Consider the following 17,907-nt stretch of genomic DNA (forward strand, 5'->3'; position numbering starts at 1 on the left):
TCGACCTGTTAATGCATAATTCAACCACTAGACTTATAAAACATTAGAGGTGGTTAAACCATTTCATGAATCCTAAAGGGGAAGGTAGGTGGTTAGTCCAACACACTTTAAGCACATTAAAGTCTTAAACTTCATCTTTTTATCTATGTCTAATTTCCCAACCCTTCTTGATCAGAGACTGAGATTTGACCTAGACCGAGGGGGTCCAAAATGACTGAGGCTTCGAACTAGATGCCTCATAGGGAATTTCAAAACTAGGGTGTATCCATTTTGTGATTGAAAATGAGGTGTGCATTGTGAGGCCACAACACTTTCCATTTCTAGTGACAAGATCCATTTATGACCATTCTAAATCATATTTTAATCCATTTAATGTACCTTCATACTCACTCTCATATTATATCTATGACCCATTTTTTCTCATTTCACCATTTTATAATGTTGCACATGATTTGATATATGTAATTAATATATATTCTAGTTTTAAGATTAAAATTTAGAAAATATATTATTGATTGTTTTTTACTAATAAGAATTATAATCCTAAGCTTTTGGAAAATAAAGCTTGCAACATTCAAATTACAAGAACTTTCTACTACAAGAGCTTTTCGGTCTTCCTGTCACTTTCTTCACAAGAATTTTCTATCTAAACAATTATTCTTGTGATCTACCACCTTAGTCCCTTTTACAACCACGTGGATTAGTTTGATTATCCACTCCATCAAATTTTGTATATTATTATTTTTACAATCCTCATGCATGGAGTTGTTTGATTACCCAGATATTTCAACAACTTTATTGAGGATTATGGAAATGAATGCATTTATTGGCTTCGTGGAGGATCTCTAGTTATTATAATATCCTATTATTATTTGTTGTTTATAAAAATGGCTTTAACAAGTGGTTGGTATCCAAAATGTTGTGCATATTATTATGACATATCTTTTGTTATTTCTAGCCACGGTTGTAACAAATTTGTTTTAGTATGTGGCCGGAAAATTATATATTATGTAAACCAATTATTTTCAGCTTGTTGGCCGCATTCAAAAATAAATTATGTATTTTTAGATTATTTTTTACAGGCTGCAATAATATAAGCAGCATATGTAAACATTTGAATGTAATTCTTTTTGGTATCAAATTGCTAAGAAATAAAATCATTGTGTTGATCGCTTTCATCATAGTTTTATAAGTTTGATCTTTGTCATCTTATGGGAGGAAGGGTGCCCACTCTCCAACAGTTGATGGACTCTAAATAATTTATTCTTGTGTGTTTTGATATTTGTTTATTATCTTTTATATTGTTATGTTTGATAGTTTGCTAGTTTTTGTTAGTTAATATTACAATTTTATATTTTATGAGTGTTAATAATCTATTTTTATTTCTATGTTGTAAATTAGTTGATATGGCTTTCAGATTTGATTTCTATAATAATATGTCTTAATTTCTATGTTGTAGTTCCTATCACATTTTTGTAATGTAGTTCCTGTAGAATTTTATCACGAAATTAGAAGAGAAAGTATTGTGCATTAAGGAATTATTTTACCAGATTAATCATTTAGGCCTTATGAACATTTATGGTCTACACATTAGTTTTATTTGGTTTGTGAGTTTTATTTTCAAAATTATTAGATTTGTTAAAATTGTTGTGGCTGGAAAAATGATAGTTCCTATCCCTAGGAAGTGACCTATCGCTAGAATTGCCTTAGTTTGCTGCAAATTTATTTTTTGTGTTTTCTAGTTGAATAGATAATCACTCAACTCATAACCTTCACCCCTTGATGGTATATTACCTAGACGCCTTTCACAAGCTTATGCCCTCGGATTGACACGAATAGACCAAGTTAAAAATCATCTTAATTTATATTAAATATTTCGCATTATTTATCCTAGTGTTGGCCTATCATTTTGGCATCATTGCCAAGGAAAGGTGTCAAATGTCAGCGCGTGAGTTGAACTAGGAATAGTGTGCCACAGGAAGAGTATGATTAGGTGTCAACCTTGCACAATCTAGTACCTTAGGTTTGCACTATAGTAAATCATATAGATGTATTATTTTAGAGTTTGTAAGTAGGGGTTAGAATTCAAATTCAATTTCATGTTATCACTTTTTGTGTAGAAAAAAAGTAAATTTGAAGATTTTTTTTTTAAATGATGCATTTTCAAGGTAGTTCCAACACACCTTTTTTTGGTGAAAAATGCTCAAAAAATGCAAAATTCATAGGGAATACAAGAAGAAAAATCAACAAAATAATTTTTAACCCCTTGACCCCACTTTCAAATTTTTTAAAAAAAAAGAATAAATTGGTGGGGGAATTGCACCAACCAAAGATTATGTTTTTATACCCTTTCTACCTAATAAATGCAACTTAGATGATCTTGATCTTCCATTATCACAAGTATGTACAACCTCTATATTTGAACAACAGAAAATCATTGACAAATTTTTAGAACAATATAAGTTTGAGAATGATGATTCAACCACATTTTGTTCTATTTATTACAGGAAACATGATAAGTGCATATTCCTAAACAACCAAGTGAGCACGGTGAGTGATGTACGAGATATTTGTGAGCCTCACCATGATAATGATGTAAGTGAACAAGTCTTTCTTGTAATTGATGAACCACCAAATCAAGAAGATCAAGGTATGAATAACAATGGTAACATTTTTACATTACAAAGAAAACATGTTTCTTCAAAAAATATGCATGATGAATGGAATCATAACTACTCACAACATCCACTATATCCATCCTTACTGTCTATGTTTTACCCATCCTCCTTATTCCCACTCATTTTATATCCTTAACAATTCTTACCATTCCATATTATCCTACCCACTCCACCATATCCATGAAGGGAAACTATAATACCTCATAAGACACTTCATAATAAGGTGGTTAAAATTGCATATAAACTTTCAAGGATCCCTTTACTATCTAATGATGTGCTTGAAATGGGTAAATAACTATTAGAATGTAATGGTGCACATAAGGGATGTGACTTTAGCATAATTTAATTTAGAGAACAATATAATTTATTGAATCATAATCAAATTTGTTACTCTTCTCTACTTAGTGAGTAAGACATACACATAAATGAGGTCATACCTAAAACTAAGTGGATTTTAATTATTGGACTCATAAATATGTGTGTTTCTATTAATCCTAAACAAAGGAATATTAAACCATATGCATTCCTCATTCCAAAAATATGTTGTCAGATCCTCCAAGATCTATATTTTATTACTTTTATATGTATCCATATCGATCTTTAGAGTCCTATAGTTAAAATGCATATTCCTTACACACTTGTTGATTTGAGACCATTGATAATTGATTAAGCACAATCATAAAGGATTATATAAATTAATGACCAAATAAAATAGGTTGAAAATAAATGATCTTTAATTTTAAAAGGATCAAAGTATTCACATCTATTCCTAAATCTTGATTCATTTCATTAAGATGATTTTTCATTGGTAAAAGGTCTTATATTATTCATTAATTCCTTGAATGATCTTAATATAATATCATTGATCAAGGAATAAGGTATTCTTAAATATGCAAACATTCTTTATATTATCATCTTAATGTTATCATTTTGTTGTAGTATGAAGTAAATATGGGGAGGGGGGTGTGACTCCCTTGAATTCTAATTGATTCCTAATAATTTCTCCTTGAATTTCTCACTGGTGCCTCTGTTATTCATAAATTGTGTGACGCCTGGATCACATCAAGGTATGCATTCTTGAGTTAGTCAATATTTATCTTTTGTCTATACAAGAATTTATTATCAAGTATTTATTCACATAAATAAATATACAATTAATATTCTATTAAAATATCACATATCATGGTAGAGTTATTAAATAAATTATTACTATACTTGATCTACTTGGTTATGAGAATGTGGTTGCAAGTCTCTTCTAGTGGTTATCTAATATTGCCACACACATGCTAATTGATGATTGTTTTCTTACTTAGCATCATTAGTCTCATTGGGAGAGGAATAGGATGATTCCTTTGTATTTCCCTCATGGAAATCACAAGCGAATTATTGAAATATATGCTCAATATTCATGGTTACCATATCTCTTTTGTACCACCTTGGATGTTAGATAATGTGACACTTAGTTTTTGAGAGCCATGTGTCTTATATCTTTGGATAATTCTTCATCATACATGGCATAAAGACATGAATATGAAATCAAAAAACTCTAAATATTCTCATCATGAGTTGATTCATCTACCTATCTGGATACATGATGATGAGTTCTACCACTACATTGGTATTTCTCTATATTGCCTTCACTATGGGAAATTGCTTATACAACCAGTAATTATGTCAACCAAGTGAGTGTTGACATTAAGGACAAATTTTCTACTAGTAACTCAACACTTATTCAATTAGCTACATTGTTATTAAGCTTCATAGTCTCTACTGAGCTTATCATCTATTTTGCAGTGTTAACTAAGTGATTTAGTTTCTCCTAAGCTAAGTAGTTAGAATACAGTGTATATTGAGCACCTAAGTCAATTTACAATGTTTTTTGAGATAAATAGTGTCTACCAAGCTTCATAAACAATATACAGTGCAAACTGAGCATAGAAGAGGCTATCAAGCTATTCATTGGAAGTGAAGAATATCCTAGTGTTAATCAATCTCTGTAGTGTTAACAATGTGAATCTAGTGTTGACTGAGTCATGCAGTGTCAATTGAGTGATTCACCAGCTACCAAGTTTCTCAGTGTTCACTAAGTCACATAGTGTTGACCAAGTTCAGACTACTTGGAAGTGATTAGTGTGGACTAAGCTTCAAGTTCAATCGAGTATCAAAGATTTTCAAGCCTTGATAGTGTTTTTCGAGTATCAAAACATCACCAAATTTTTCTTTAGAACCTGAGTTATAGAATTTGGGCTAACTTTGTAAATCATGATGAAATTGGTATTGTAACCGACTCCAATAAGTTGTGATTTGGATTGGTATATCTGTAATGCATTATATCATATCCAAGGATGTATGTGAAGAAGAATATGATGAGGAGTGAAAATTGAAGAAGGCTACAAGCAAAAAAAGGAACAACAAATATTTATCTATCATAGTCAGGTGATCATTGCAATACAAGGAATCTCAACTAGCAAATAAGAAGTTATAGATTAGAGATCAACCACTGGTTCATCCTAATAGATGTATCAGTTAAATCCTTTAAGAGGGTAAACTTAATAGTCTTTTGTTAAATTTCTTAACTAAGTGCATACTTGATTGTATATTTGTAAATCCTTTAACAAGGTGGACCTCATAGTCCTTATTGATCCTAACAGGGAAGATCACCAAAAGTGATCAATTGTAAGCCTTAACAGGTTAAATTTATGTTGCAATACTAAAGCTCGTGGGTATCATCCCCACCCTAGTTTTACTTTATAGTTGGAAGGTTTTTGGTCATTGTATCTTGTGTCAAAGTGTTATGAATGTTTTATTCCTTTCATTATTTCATGGATGCAATTAGATCAAAATATTATATGAAGGGTTAATTAGAAAAAGTTTAATTGGTTCTTGACTCACCCCTCCCCTCTTAGTAACCTTGCCTACCTTATATTTTCAACAATTGGTATCAGAGCTATTGGTTCTCACATCATAGGTTTAACAACTTCAAAAAATATCATAACCAATGGAGGTATACAAGCTAGATAAGGCTATTAACAATGAAAAATTGGATATGGAATTGGCTATTGGACAACTCAAGAAAGAAAAGAAACAACTCTCTCAATCATTGAAAAGAAGGAAAGATCTTGCAATACAAATTAATGACAATGCCTATACTAAAGAAAGAATTAAAGACATATGTCCATAAATAAATTCAAATGAAGTTGATGAAGAAAGAAAATACCTATTAGAAAATAATTCCAATCTTCAAGAAGAAGTTGAAAAGATGAAAAGAGAGAAAGAAATACAAGCAATCATACTATGTGAAGTCATGGAAGAAAAAGATGAAGCTAAATAAGAGATAGAAGAAAAGATAAATGAAATTCAATGACTATCCCTTTAGCAATAAAACTTTATCGTTCAACTTACCAATGCAAATGAAGAGTGTATGAATCTAAGATTAGAGAATGAAAGATTGCAGAATGATCTTAGCATTGAAAAGTAAACCTATGAAAAAATTATGAAATCTCAAGAAAGCATGAATCAATTGAATGAGCAAAGTTAGTATAGACACAAAGGAAAAGATGGAATATGATATATAGAAGAAGGTGACTCATCTCAACAAGGAGCTCAAAAGAATAAAAGGCCTACTTGCAATCACTATGGTAAGATAGGTCATACATTAAAAAAATGTTGGAGTAATGGAAAATGTTATAGTTGCAATAAGCATGGTCATAGAGAAAGTAAATGTAAAGAGAAGCCTAAGTTTGAAGGTAAATGTCACAATTGCAAGAAACAAGGACAAAAATCTTCAGAGTGCAAAACCAAGAAGTGGAATCCAACATAACAAATTCTGAAAGAAATATTTGGATGGGATTACAATACATGGTGTAGATGTCACTACTGTGGTGAATTTGGACACATAGGAGTAAATTGTTTGAAACATCATATGAGGAAAAGAGATACTACAAAAAGATGTTTTATTTTTATAGAACTTGGACATCTTTCCAAGAACTATATGAACATAGGAAGAATTAAAGATGAAAAGAAAGCCAAAGTTGATAATATTAGAAAAAAATGAGGCATCAATAGATACAAAAATCTCTAGAGAATGCAAATCAAAGTCATGAAGTGAATGACACCCAAATCAATAAGTTGGATGGCTCAAACATTTCAACTTAGTTCCCTATGGAAATCACTAGAACTATGATTTAGAAGAAGTAATCTAACATTAGTCTAGCTAGTAAGAAGAACAATCCAATCAACATTCAATATGCAAAGGGATCACGGAGCATGATAAGAAGTAGAGACCTTATCGAGAAAGGTCCAGTCACAAGGCCTTATCGAGCAAGGTTAGGTTGCATATTATGTTTCAATACTAAGTGATGATGACTCTTCTAAGCTAAAGATGACTCCCAAGCATTAAAGGCTAAATTGAGTGGAGGACAGCCTATCATCGAGAAAGTATGAAGTATGAAGCATTAATGGTGATTGAAGAGAGGAAATTTTTTAAAAAGAATAAATCAAATGCATTATTTCACCATGAATTTCCAGAGCTATTTGTGAAGAGAGAATTCAGAACCCCTGAGTGATTTGAGTATTTGTTGTTAAATAATTCTCAATTTTTTCACAAATCCTACTGAGTATGGAATCTTCAAGTAGAAAAGCAAAGAAAGGTTTAGAAATTTTAATTCGTAGAGTCGACTGTAAGGCACCTTATTTCAAGTTGAGTCTAACAATTACAGAGGCATTGGACCCAGCTAGTGCATAGTCTCAAATTTTTCCCAAGGTATTACTCGTACATGACATCCATTCATTTTACCACTATTCTATTAAGGAACTCAGAACCTTATAAATTAATGAAGCACTCAAGGAATTGTGTCTGGATGGTGCATTAAAACTCGAGCATCAACATTTGGAAACCAAGGGTTTCACACATTTCACATATGCCAAGGGATTTTCAAGACAAATGGATTAGAATTATTCTAATCCATGTACACAATGGGAGATTATAGTTGAATTAACCAATTCGGATTTCAAAGAAAATGATTTGCAAAATCATTGGTTTGCCAATGCTAAACAAGGCCGAGATGACCAAAACTCTAGGTCAAGCATAACTAACCAAGAAGACTCTTCTCAATTGGGATGGAAGAGGTATGAAGCTTAATGGATTAATAGACATGGAGGTGAAGTTTAGCATACATGTAATTGCACATGAGATATGCATTTCTAGTTAGTTAAACAATGTGTCATGTGAAGTTGTTGATCTTGCATACAAGGTAGTGAGGAATAATCTATGCTTCTACCTTGCCAAATTATTGTTGAATTAGTTCAACAAGAACATGGAGAGCATCAAAGGATCAAAGAATAATCCATGTTAGTTTGGATCTCTTTTGACATGTTTATTCTTTTACATTTAGAAGTTTTTCCCTTCAAAAGGTACAGTAGTATGCAGGAAGGATGTTCTTGTTTCATATCAAATCAATGAGTATATAGCATAAATAGGTGAAATTTTTGAAAACATCATGGATAATTATTTTGAATCATTCAAAGAGAAGATGAAAAATAGATTTAGCATCCCTAAGAAGCTTGCAAAAGATTACAAGGATAATATGTGTTTCATGGTGGATTATGACAAAGTATACATTTAGGTAGTCAGACCTAGATTGAAATGGGTTAAGCGTCTAGAGTACAAGGTTAACATTGATGACACCAAGGATATGATAGAGGCTCTATAGAATGATCCTATGGATCCTAAAGCCACCTATTTTGGAACATATGATGAGGCAAAGGAAAGAATTGAGCCTGAAATCAAGCTACCTTAAGGAGTGAATAAAGGAAGAAAAAGAATAAAGAAGCTACTGAAAAGCACAAAGCAAGCAAGTTCTCCTCTAATTCTTACTGAGGAAAAATTTGATGATGTAGAAGATGATGACAAAGAGGATGAAGTAAAGGAAGCCAAATCTAAGGAAGAAAAGCCTCTAAGGAAGAAAGTTAAGGTTATTATAACCAAACCTACCAAGTCATCCCTTGTTGTATTCATTAGAAGGACAGCCAAGTCTAGGAAGAAGTTGAAGTTAGGTGAAGATGAAGTCGAGAAGGTTATCTTCAAGAGATATGCACTTACACCTTGAAAAATATTAAAGAATGTGAAAGAAGGAATTGGCATGGCATGTTTCAAATTTATCAAATATGAGACAAGGAATGAGGAAGAAAAAAGATAGATTGAGGATGTTGTTATGGCTAAGCTAGGTAAATGGAAGTACTCACTAGATGAGCTTGTACAACAAATTCCTAATGAACTTATGCAGCCAATAAATCCTAGATGGTAAAATACACATAAGACTACCAAGGATATCTTTAAACAGACCTTGAAGCAACTCATGTTGAATCTCATTAATAAGGAGGTAAAGGAATCCTTGAAGAAAAATGAGAAGAAATTCACTCTCAAGTTAAATACATGTGTGATACTGCTTAAGGACATTGAATATGTGGCAAAGGCAACTACAACTCAATGGAAGAACATGTATTAGTTGCATCAACCCAGTGATTTCTTTGTACATGTTGATGACAAGGATGATAAAGATGAGAAAGAATATGTAGAAATAAGAGATGATGAGTTGGATAATGTCAATCTCAATGATGAGGAGAAAAAATAGGAAGCTACTAGAGAAAGCCTTCTAGAGATACAAAGTACTGAGGAAACTAATGTAGAGAAAATTGTAGTAGCAGTCATGGACTCATTTCCTTACTCTTCAAGCAAAGCCTTAGTGCAATCAGGCTCAAGCTTCTACCGAGGTGGTTGTGGATACCACTACTATACCAAGCACCCAACTGTTGTGGTGTCCACAACACATGTATCATTCCTCACTAGGGGACCCCCTACCTTTTTTACTCCTAGACTCATAGTTCAAGAGTTGAGAGAAGACGATTTTTTTTTAGACCTTAGGGTTTTACAGTCAAATATTCTAAAAAATCACAAAAAAATTGAAAAATTGAAAAAATAACAACAAAATAATAATAATAATAATAATTTAAAAATTATCACACATTTGCACCACCAAGTGCATTTGTGCTGCATGCATTTGTGTCACTGCAGCTTGCACCGTCGCAGCTCGTGGTCACACATTCGCGCTACCGCAACTCACGTGCACACGTTCATACCTTTGTAGCACGCATGTTTATACCTCCACAGTGCACGTGCATGATTGCATCGTTGTGGTTCATGGTCGCACGTTCATGCTATCGTAGCTCATACGCATGTTCGTGCCTTTGGGATGCGTGCTCATGTTCACACCATCGCACATCTATAGGATGCACGCATATGCTGCATGTGTGTGTGCACACAAACAATCAAGGAACCTCATGTGCATTCGCACCGCGCACTCCCAAAGCACCATGTGCCCTTGCCAAGCTGCCCTTTCACCTCTAGTTTTGTCTGAGTATCCATAAGAGGGGTTTAAAATATATCGCACAATCAAGGCGCCTCATGCGCATTCACGCCGCATACTCCCAAAGCACCATGTGCCCTTGCCAAGCTGCCCTTTCACCTCTAGTTTTGTCTGAGTAGCCATACGAGGGGTTTAAAATATATTGTTTAAGTATAAGTTGACATATATTTAATTCCTTATACTTAAGATATATTTTAATATATGCGACAAATCTTTTGAGATAGGTTTCAGACCTCCCTGAGATAAGGTAAGGATTTTAGGAAATTTTAGGGCTTCAAAAATCTAGACTTAGCCAAATTTTAGGACTTGAGGAATCCAGACTTAGCCAAATTTTAGGGCTTCAAGAATCTAGACTTAGCCAAATTTTAGGGCTTCAATATTTTAGACTCAGCTAGATTTTAGGATTCACCTCCAGTTTTGTTTGAGTAGCTAGTGTGTCTTTACTATGCATTGTTAACTCTACGGACTAATGTTTGCTTCTTTTGTAGGTAAAAATGACATCCTCAACTTGTTGAGGTCATAACTTTTGACTCGGGCCTCAGAATTTAGAACCACTTACAACATTGGAAAGAAGAACTAAAGATCTAATTTTGGTCCCTAAAATAGTGAACTTTCGATTCTCAAATTTTAGGGACTGACGAAGGTTCCAACTTGAAATTTTGAGCAAAAGACCTCCAAAATGGTCATTTAAAAATGCCTAGAAAAAATTGTGAAAAAATATGAAAAAGTTGCAAACATTTGATCGTCTTGGATAATCTAGATCACTTGGTTTCTCGTCGGGAAGGATTGGATAGCTAGAGAGAAGAAAAAGGTCAAAGATACAGAGGTTGGATACAAAACAATTCAGGTTCCTCATCTTATGCAGCTATTGGGGACAAGATTCAATGTAGGTGCCTTGAGATTTTTGATTGAAGAGGCAGAGGGAGTACAAGTTTATGAAATTTATTGGCTATAAAGAGGGTGTAAATCATTAGAAAGGGGCATGGAGTGTATACAAAAAATGATCTAAAACCTCATTCGAGAAAAACCCAGAAACTGTTTTCAAAATTGAGAACTTTGATTTTTTGGTGAATTGAGCTCCACAGGTTTGCAGCTTTGCAAGTATGTAGCTCCACAGATCCATAGCTCTGCAAGTATGTAGCTCTGCATTTTCATGCAGGTCTGCAATTCAAAGGTGCACTGACAGTTGACTACCAGTTCCAAAAATAGCACTTTCCATGCATCAAGAGTGCATTCTGATGGCAAGTTAACTCCAACACACATCAAGTGAAGGGCCAACTTCTTTTTGGTGTCTCCATGCACTTTTACTTTGACTGATGGCTCGCTCTTACTTTCTCTCTCATGCTTTCTCTATTTTTGACATGTAAAGGACTCATGCATCTAATTAATGAATACAATATGGATGGAGTCACTCTATGCACCGGTTAGATTAATGAATACAATATGGATGGATAGTATATATTTACTTTATTTTAATATTTTAAAAGCATTTTATTGCATCAAGATATCTCTCACTCTCAACACAAATTGAGGAGATGATTTCTTATAAATACCCCATTGTAAAATGTAAGAAGGGCCGTCGTTATTATGCAATAAAATTATGCTTTTGGTGCTAGCATTCAGAGTGTAGTTATTCTTGCCTAAATGTGTCATTGTTTTGTGGATTTATTCATGAGATTGTGATTAAGCCAAAGGTCTATTGCATTATTTCTAGTTGTGCAATCTTTTAGTTCTGGTGTTTGCTACAGTTATATAAATTTTGTTGATGTAACTAGCTTGAGCAGGGATCACCCGATTGTGTCTACATAGCTTTTTGTCTCACATGAGCACACTTTTCATGGCCTTGTGATTTGATGAAGAGTGAAACATCATTTGATTTGTTAGAGATTCTCACTGACGATTACATCAGTGGATTCTAGGAAGTACTTCTCCTATTTTCATTGGTTTCCTACCGATTTCTTCGAAGGTTTAACTTGCAACATGTTGTGTTCTGTAGCTTATGCCTGTTAAGAATTTCAATTTCAAGTTATTTGATTTCATGTTATTTGCTTTCAGTTTTGTTATTTGCTTTTCTAACCCCCTATTAAAATAGGACCGCATAGTAGTTGCATTGTTAGAATTGCATTCATTGAAACATAGAAAAATACAAAAAAATATTGTTCTTTTGGTATGATACTTTGAGACAGCAAACAAATTTTACTTGATTCCAAGGTAAAAGAGTTTTCAGAACTAGCAAAGGCCTCCTTGTGAACACTCGCATTTATCTTCTACTGAGCGAATTTTGGTATGTCGCAAGACAAACACTGAACTTTGGAGCGGATCTGTGAAAAGATTTTCTTTTCAAGAGAGGAATTACACTATGGATTCCTGTCATTGACCTCGTGCAAAATGAATGCCCAACACCAACCAAGCTTTGGATCTATTCAATTGAGTGTTACTTGTTGGGCCAATTTACCATTGCACCAAAAGCCATGACTATTAGTGAACATGGAACACCACATAATTAACCACCTGTGGGCAGGGGAGTGCATCGCATCACCCAACAATCTCCCCCTTGATGCACATACCAAGTGCTTACACGGGTTGGGAAGGCACTGGGGAGATTTGAACCCATGACTAGGCCAAAACCAGGCTCTGATACCACTTGTAGGACCCATTTTCCGTTGCACCAAAAGACATGACTATTAGTGAACATGGAACACCACATAATTAACCACCTGTGGGCAGGGGAGTGCATTGCATCACCCAAAAATCTCCCCCTTGATGTGCATACTAGGCACTTATGCAGGTTGGGAAGGCATCGGGGAGATTTGAACCCATGACCAGGCCAAAACCAGGCTCTGATACCATTTGTAGGGCCCATTTACCATTGCACCAAAAGCCATGACTGTTAGTGAACATGGAACACCACATAATTAACCACCTATGGGCAGGGGAGCGCGTCGCATCACCCAAAATTACATTGATTAAAGTGTCCAACACTTCATCTACCAAGCAACAAGGTCCTTCACATCAAACCTAACTAAGCAAAAACAAGGTATTTATGTTGTTAGTGTTGTTTCTACATTTGTTGCTAGTCCATCAATTTCTAAAATTGTTTCTATTTTAAGTGTGTCCATAGCTAGTACACTGACAGTTGAGAACCAGTCTCAACCAAGTACTAAAGTCCTAGACAAGGGAGAGAAAATTATTTCTACCATTCTAAAAGAAAAGGGTAAAGAAAAGGAAGAAATTTATCTTGATGAGGATATAGTTATTCCAAATTGGGATATCTCTACCCTCACCCCTAATAAAATGGATACCATGTGAGAACTACTAAAGAAGAGAGCTAAGCAACAAAATCTTAGAGATGAAAAGAAGAAAGAAAATCAAGTTCTTGAAGACATAAAAAGCATATTTGTTGATGCTTTGAGTATTGAGGTTGATAGCATTCAACCTATTCTTGATCAGTTAGAAAAAAAATTATACAAATTCAATGAAGACTTGAATGGACAAGAGAAACTACTTCAAAGAGCTAAAAGAAAGTTTGTAAATGGAGTGTTGGAACAAGTTGCACAACAAATTGCAATAGATCAAGTAGAGTTAGCTACTATTCTTGGTTCACTGGAAACCTCTCTAAATAATGTTGTTTACTTATTTGTCAAACTAAGTGATACATCTATCTTCACAAAGGAAGACAAGGATAAATTGTCCAAGATAGATGAAGATATGAAGGCAAGTGCACACTAGCTGTTACTTGATCCAAGTTATAGTTCAGCACATTATACATAGATCATATATATAACAAATCTAAAGGCAGAATTATTGAAGGAAGAAGCCAAGATCTGGGCCACACTTGTAGAAATCTAGGGCATGATTCTTCCAAACATGGTTGCATTGCAAAAACACATTTAGCATGTAAAAACTCTCATCCATGACAACAACTTCTCCATAGCTGATCATATGATGGAATTATTAGTAGAAGTTCAGATTGCATTGCATACAAGTAAGGTAGTATAGGAAAATTGGGACAAGAAAATGGTACTACTTTTGAAGGTACATTCTAATTTCTTGTCACATTTTGGTATTATCATATATATATTATACACCTTTGGCATTTATGTCAAAAAGGGAGAGAAGTATATATATTGTAAAGACGAAGAAGATATTGAGGAGAAGTATACTATACTCCAAATGTATGTATATAGGAGAGATATATGTATGGGAGAGTAGTGTAGTATTATGAAGATAATTGTACAAATAAGTACAAAATATCTTTACAAAAGAAATATTGAAAAATTAGAAAAAAAAAGTATGTTGTCGAGCTACAACTTTAGGAAGTCAAACCGAGTTGAAGACATATAATGATGGTGAAGGAAATTTTTGACTTATAGTTTTGAAGTTCATATTTTTGGTTTGATAAGTGTTTTTATCACTAATGCCAAAGGGGGAGATTGTTGACATTAAGGTCAATTTGTCTATTAGTGACTCAACATTTAGTCAATTGGTTACATTGATACCGAGCTCCAAAGTATCTACTAATCTTATCAACCATTTTGCAGTGTTAACAAAGTGATTTAGTTGTTCTTGAGCCAAGTAGTTGGAATACAATATCTACCAAGCACCTAAGTCAGTTTGCAATATTTGCCAAGATACACAATGTTAATAGAGCTTCATAAACAATGTACAATACAAACCAAGCGTAGTAGAGGCTGCCAAGCTATTCAATGGAAGTGATAAAGATTGTAGTGTTAACCAAGCTCTATAGCATTAACAATGTGAATCTAGTGTTGACCAAGTCATACAGTGTCAACTGAGTGATTTGGTAGCTACCAAGTTTCTCAGTATTCACTGAGTCACACAGTGTTTACCAAGTTTGAGCTATTTGGAAGTGATTAGTATGGACTGAGCTTCAAGTTCAACCGACTACCAAAGATTGTCAAGCATTGAAAATGTTCACTGAGTATTAGAACATCACCAATTTTTTCTTTGAAATCTGAGTTATAGCAGTTGGGTTGACTTTGTGAATTACGATGAAATTGGTATTGTAGCCAACTCTAGTAAGTTGTGATTTGGATTGGTATATATGTAATGCATTCTATCATATCCAAGGATGTATGTGAAGAAGAATATGATGTGCATGAGTGCAAATTGAAGAAGACTAAAAGTAGAAAAATGGACGACAAAGATGTATCTATCACAATCAAGTGATCATTGTAATACAAGGCATCTCAACCAAAAAATCAAAAGTTGTAGATCAGAGATCAATCAATGGTTCATCCTTATAGGTGTATTAGTTAAATCCTTTAATAGGGTAGACTTAATAGTCTTTTTCTAAATCTCTTAATCAAGTGCATACTTCATTGTATTTTTGTAAATCCTTTAACAAGGTGGAGCTCACAGTCCTTATTGCTCCTAATAGGCAGATCACTAGAAGTGATCAATTCTAAGCCTTAATAGGTTAACTTTATACTACAATACTAAACCTTGTGGGTATCATCCCCACCCCAATTTTACTTTCTAATTAGAAGGTTTCTAAATCATCATATCTTGTGTCAAAGTGTGATGAATGTTTTATTACTTTCATTATTTCATACATGCAGTTAGATTAGAATATTATATGAAGGATTAATTGGTAAAAGTTTTATGTGTTCCCAATTCATTCCTCCCCTCTCAGTAACCTTGCCTACCTTATATTTCCAATAGTGAGTAGGTATGTTTTCCAAAGTTCTAAAATCATCTTTTCAATATGGTGGCATGAATCCACTTGGATCCAACATTCTTATAATGCTTGTGCTATGGAGATATGCATGGTCACTCTTAGTCAGCTACATTTCTTTCTAATTGGTCATCATTTAAAGATCTACAAGAAATCCATTTTATCAGTGAATTGCTTGGAACTCTATGATTTGGATGGTTTTTTTTTTGCATAAGAGTTTCCATTTCTTTCGTCATTATATGTAGTTTCTCAAAAATGAAAACACAATTTTTTTTAAAAATAATAATTTAAAATACAATAAAAGATCCAACAATGAAAACCTTCAAGTAATGTTGGCCAATTAATATTTGAAAACCAATATTTAGTGGATGTTAACTGTAAAATAAATTCTTAGTGTTGAAAATTATTTTTACAATTCCATTAAGTGGTGAGTGATTGAAATCTGGCTTGACAGTGGTCACTTTTTGCTATCAAAAATGAAAAAAAAATGAAAAAAATGAAAAAAAAAAAAAAAAAATTAGAAAAAAGGAAAAGAAAAAAAATGCAATAATTGGTTTGAGCTAGCCATTTTTAGGGACGCTTAGCTACTTCTATAACTCTTTATCTCTCTTAGTGTCTCTAACATCTCCTATTACTCAGTTTTGTGGTTGTGCTTCCATTATGGTGATCATTATTGATCACCTCAAGAGTACATGTTAAAAATTTAGTTGAGGTGCTATGACACTTCAGTAAGATGTTGGTGGCTCCTCATGTTGCATGACTTTCACACAAATTTTCATTTCTTCCAGCAACATTTTATCTACTACTTTCACTCAATTGGTAGTCTTTTGTTGTGTTACAATTCTTGGTGTAGTCCTCCCTTCTTTGTTATTGAGATGCTCTTTGTTTCATCCTTGGCCTCTCTGGACATACATATTGGTAAGGAAATCAATTTTATTTTTCATTATTTTATCTCTTAACTTTATTTATATTACTTATTATATTGATTATTATGCAACATCTAGACCTCACCTCTTCTTATTTCCCATGGATGGTTAACCCTTTTAGTTGGGGGGAAGTGTATCATCCAATTACTTATCCATTCACCCATTATTTCATATTTTCCTTATCATTTCACCATAAATACCATTATTTCAACTCACATAATAATTTGATTTTGTTAATCAGTCCCCCTTATATTTCTTTTTGCCTATCACCTATTTCATATGGCTAAGTATGGAAACTATTTTTTGTAATGTCATGAACACAAAAGGGTAGAAAAGAAAAGAGAAAAGATAAAAATTAAAAAAATTGAAATGAAAGGAGAAAAAGAGAGAAAGAAAAGATAATGGTTTTGATATAAAATATATTAGAAAAATCATGAAGCTTTCTATGAAGAAGATTTTGATGAAGCATACTAAAGGGTGAAGGCTGAGAGTTACAAGTTCAAACATAAGACCTCTTGATCCTAATGATTACATGAGGACATGTAATATGTTAAGTTGGGGGGAATGATGAGAGTCATTTATGACCATTTTATACCATATTTTAATCTATTTAATGTACCTTATACTCACTCCCATTTTATATCCATGACCCATTTTGTCTTGTTTCACCATTTTATGTTGCATGTGATCTAATATATGTAAGTAGTATTTATTATGGTTTTGGGGTTAAAACATAGAAAATATATCATTGATTATTTTTACTAATAAGAATTATAATCCTAAGCTTTTGGAAAATTAAGCTTGCAACATACAAATTACAAGAACTTTCTACTACAAGAGCTTTCTTGTCTTCTTGTCACTTTCTTCACCAAAATTTTCTATCTAAACAATTATTCTTATAACTTAGTCTCTTTTACAACCATGTGGATTTATTTGATTATCCACTCCAACATTTCATATATTAATATCTTTACAATCCTCATACATGGAGTTATTTGATTACCCAATTACTTTAACAACTTTATTGAGGCTTATGGAAAATAATGCATTTATTAGCTTTTTGGAGGATCTTCAGATATTATAATATATTATTATTATTTATTGTTATAAAAATGGCTTTAAAAATTGGTTGGTATCCAAGATGTTGTGCAGATTATTATGAGATATCTTTTTCTTATTTA

The sequence above is a fragment of the Cupressus sempervirens genome, chromosome 10, assembly GCF_028749045.1.
Source record: "Cupressus sempervirens isolate cs-2001-9-10 chromosome 10, ASM2874904v1, whole genome shotgun sequence".
NCBI classification, from domain to species: domain Eukaryota; kingdom Viridiplantae; phylum Streptophyta; class Pinopsida; order Cupressales; family Cupressaceae; genus Cupressus; species Cupressus sempervirens.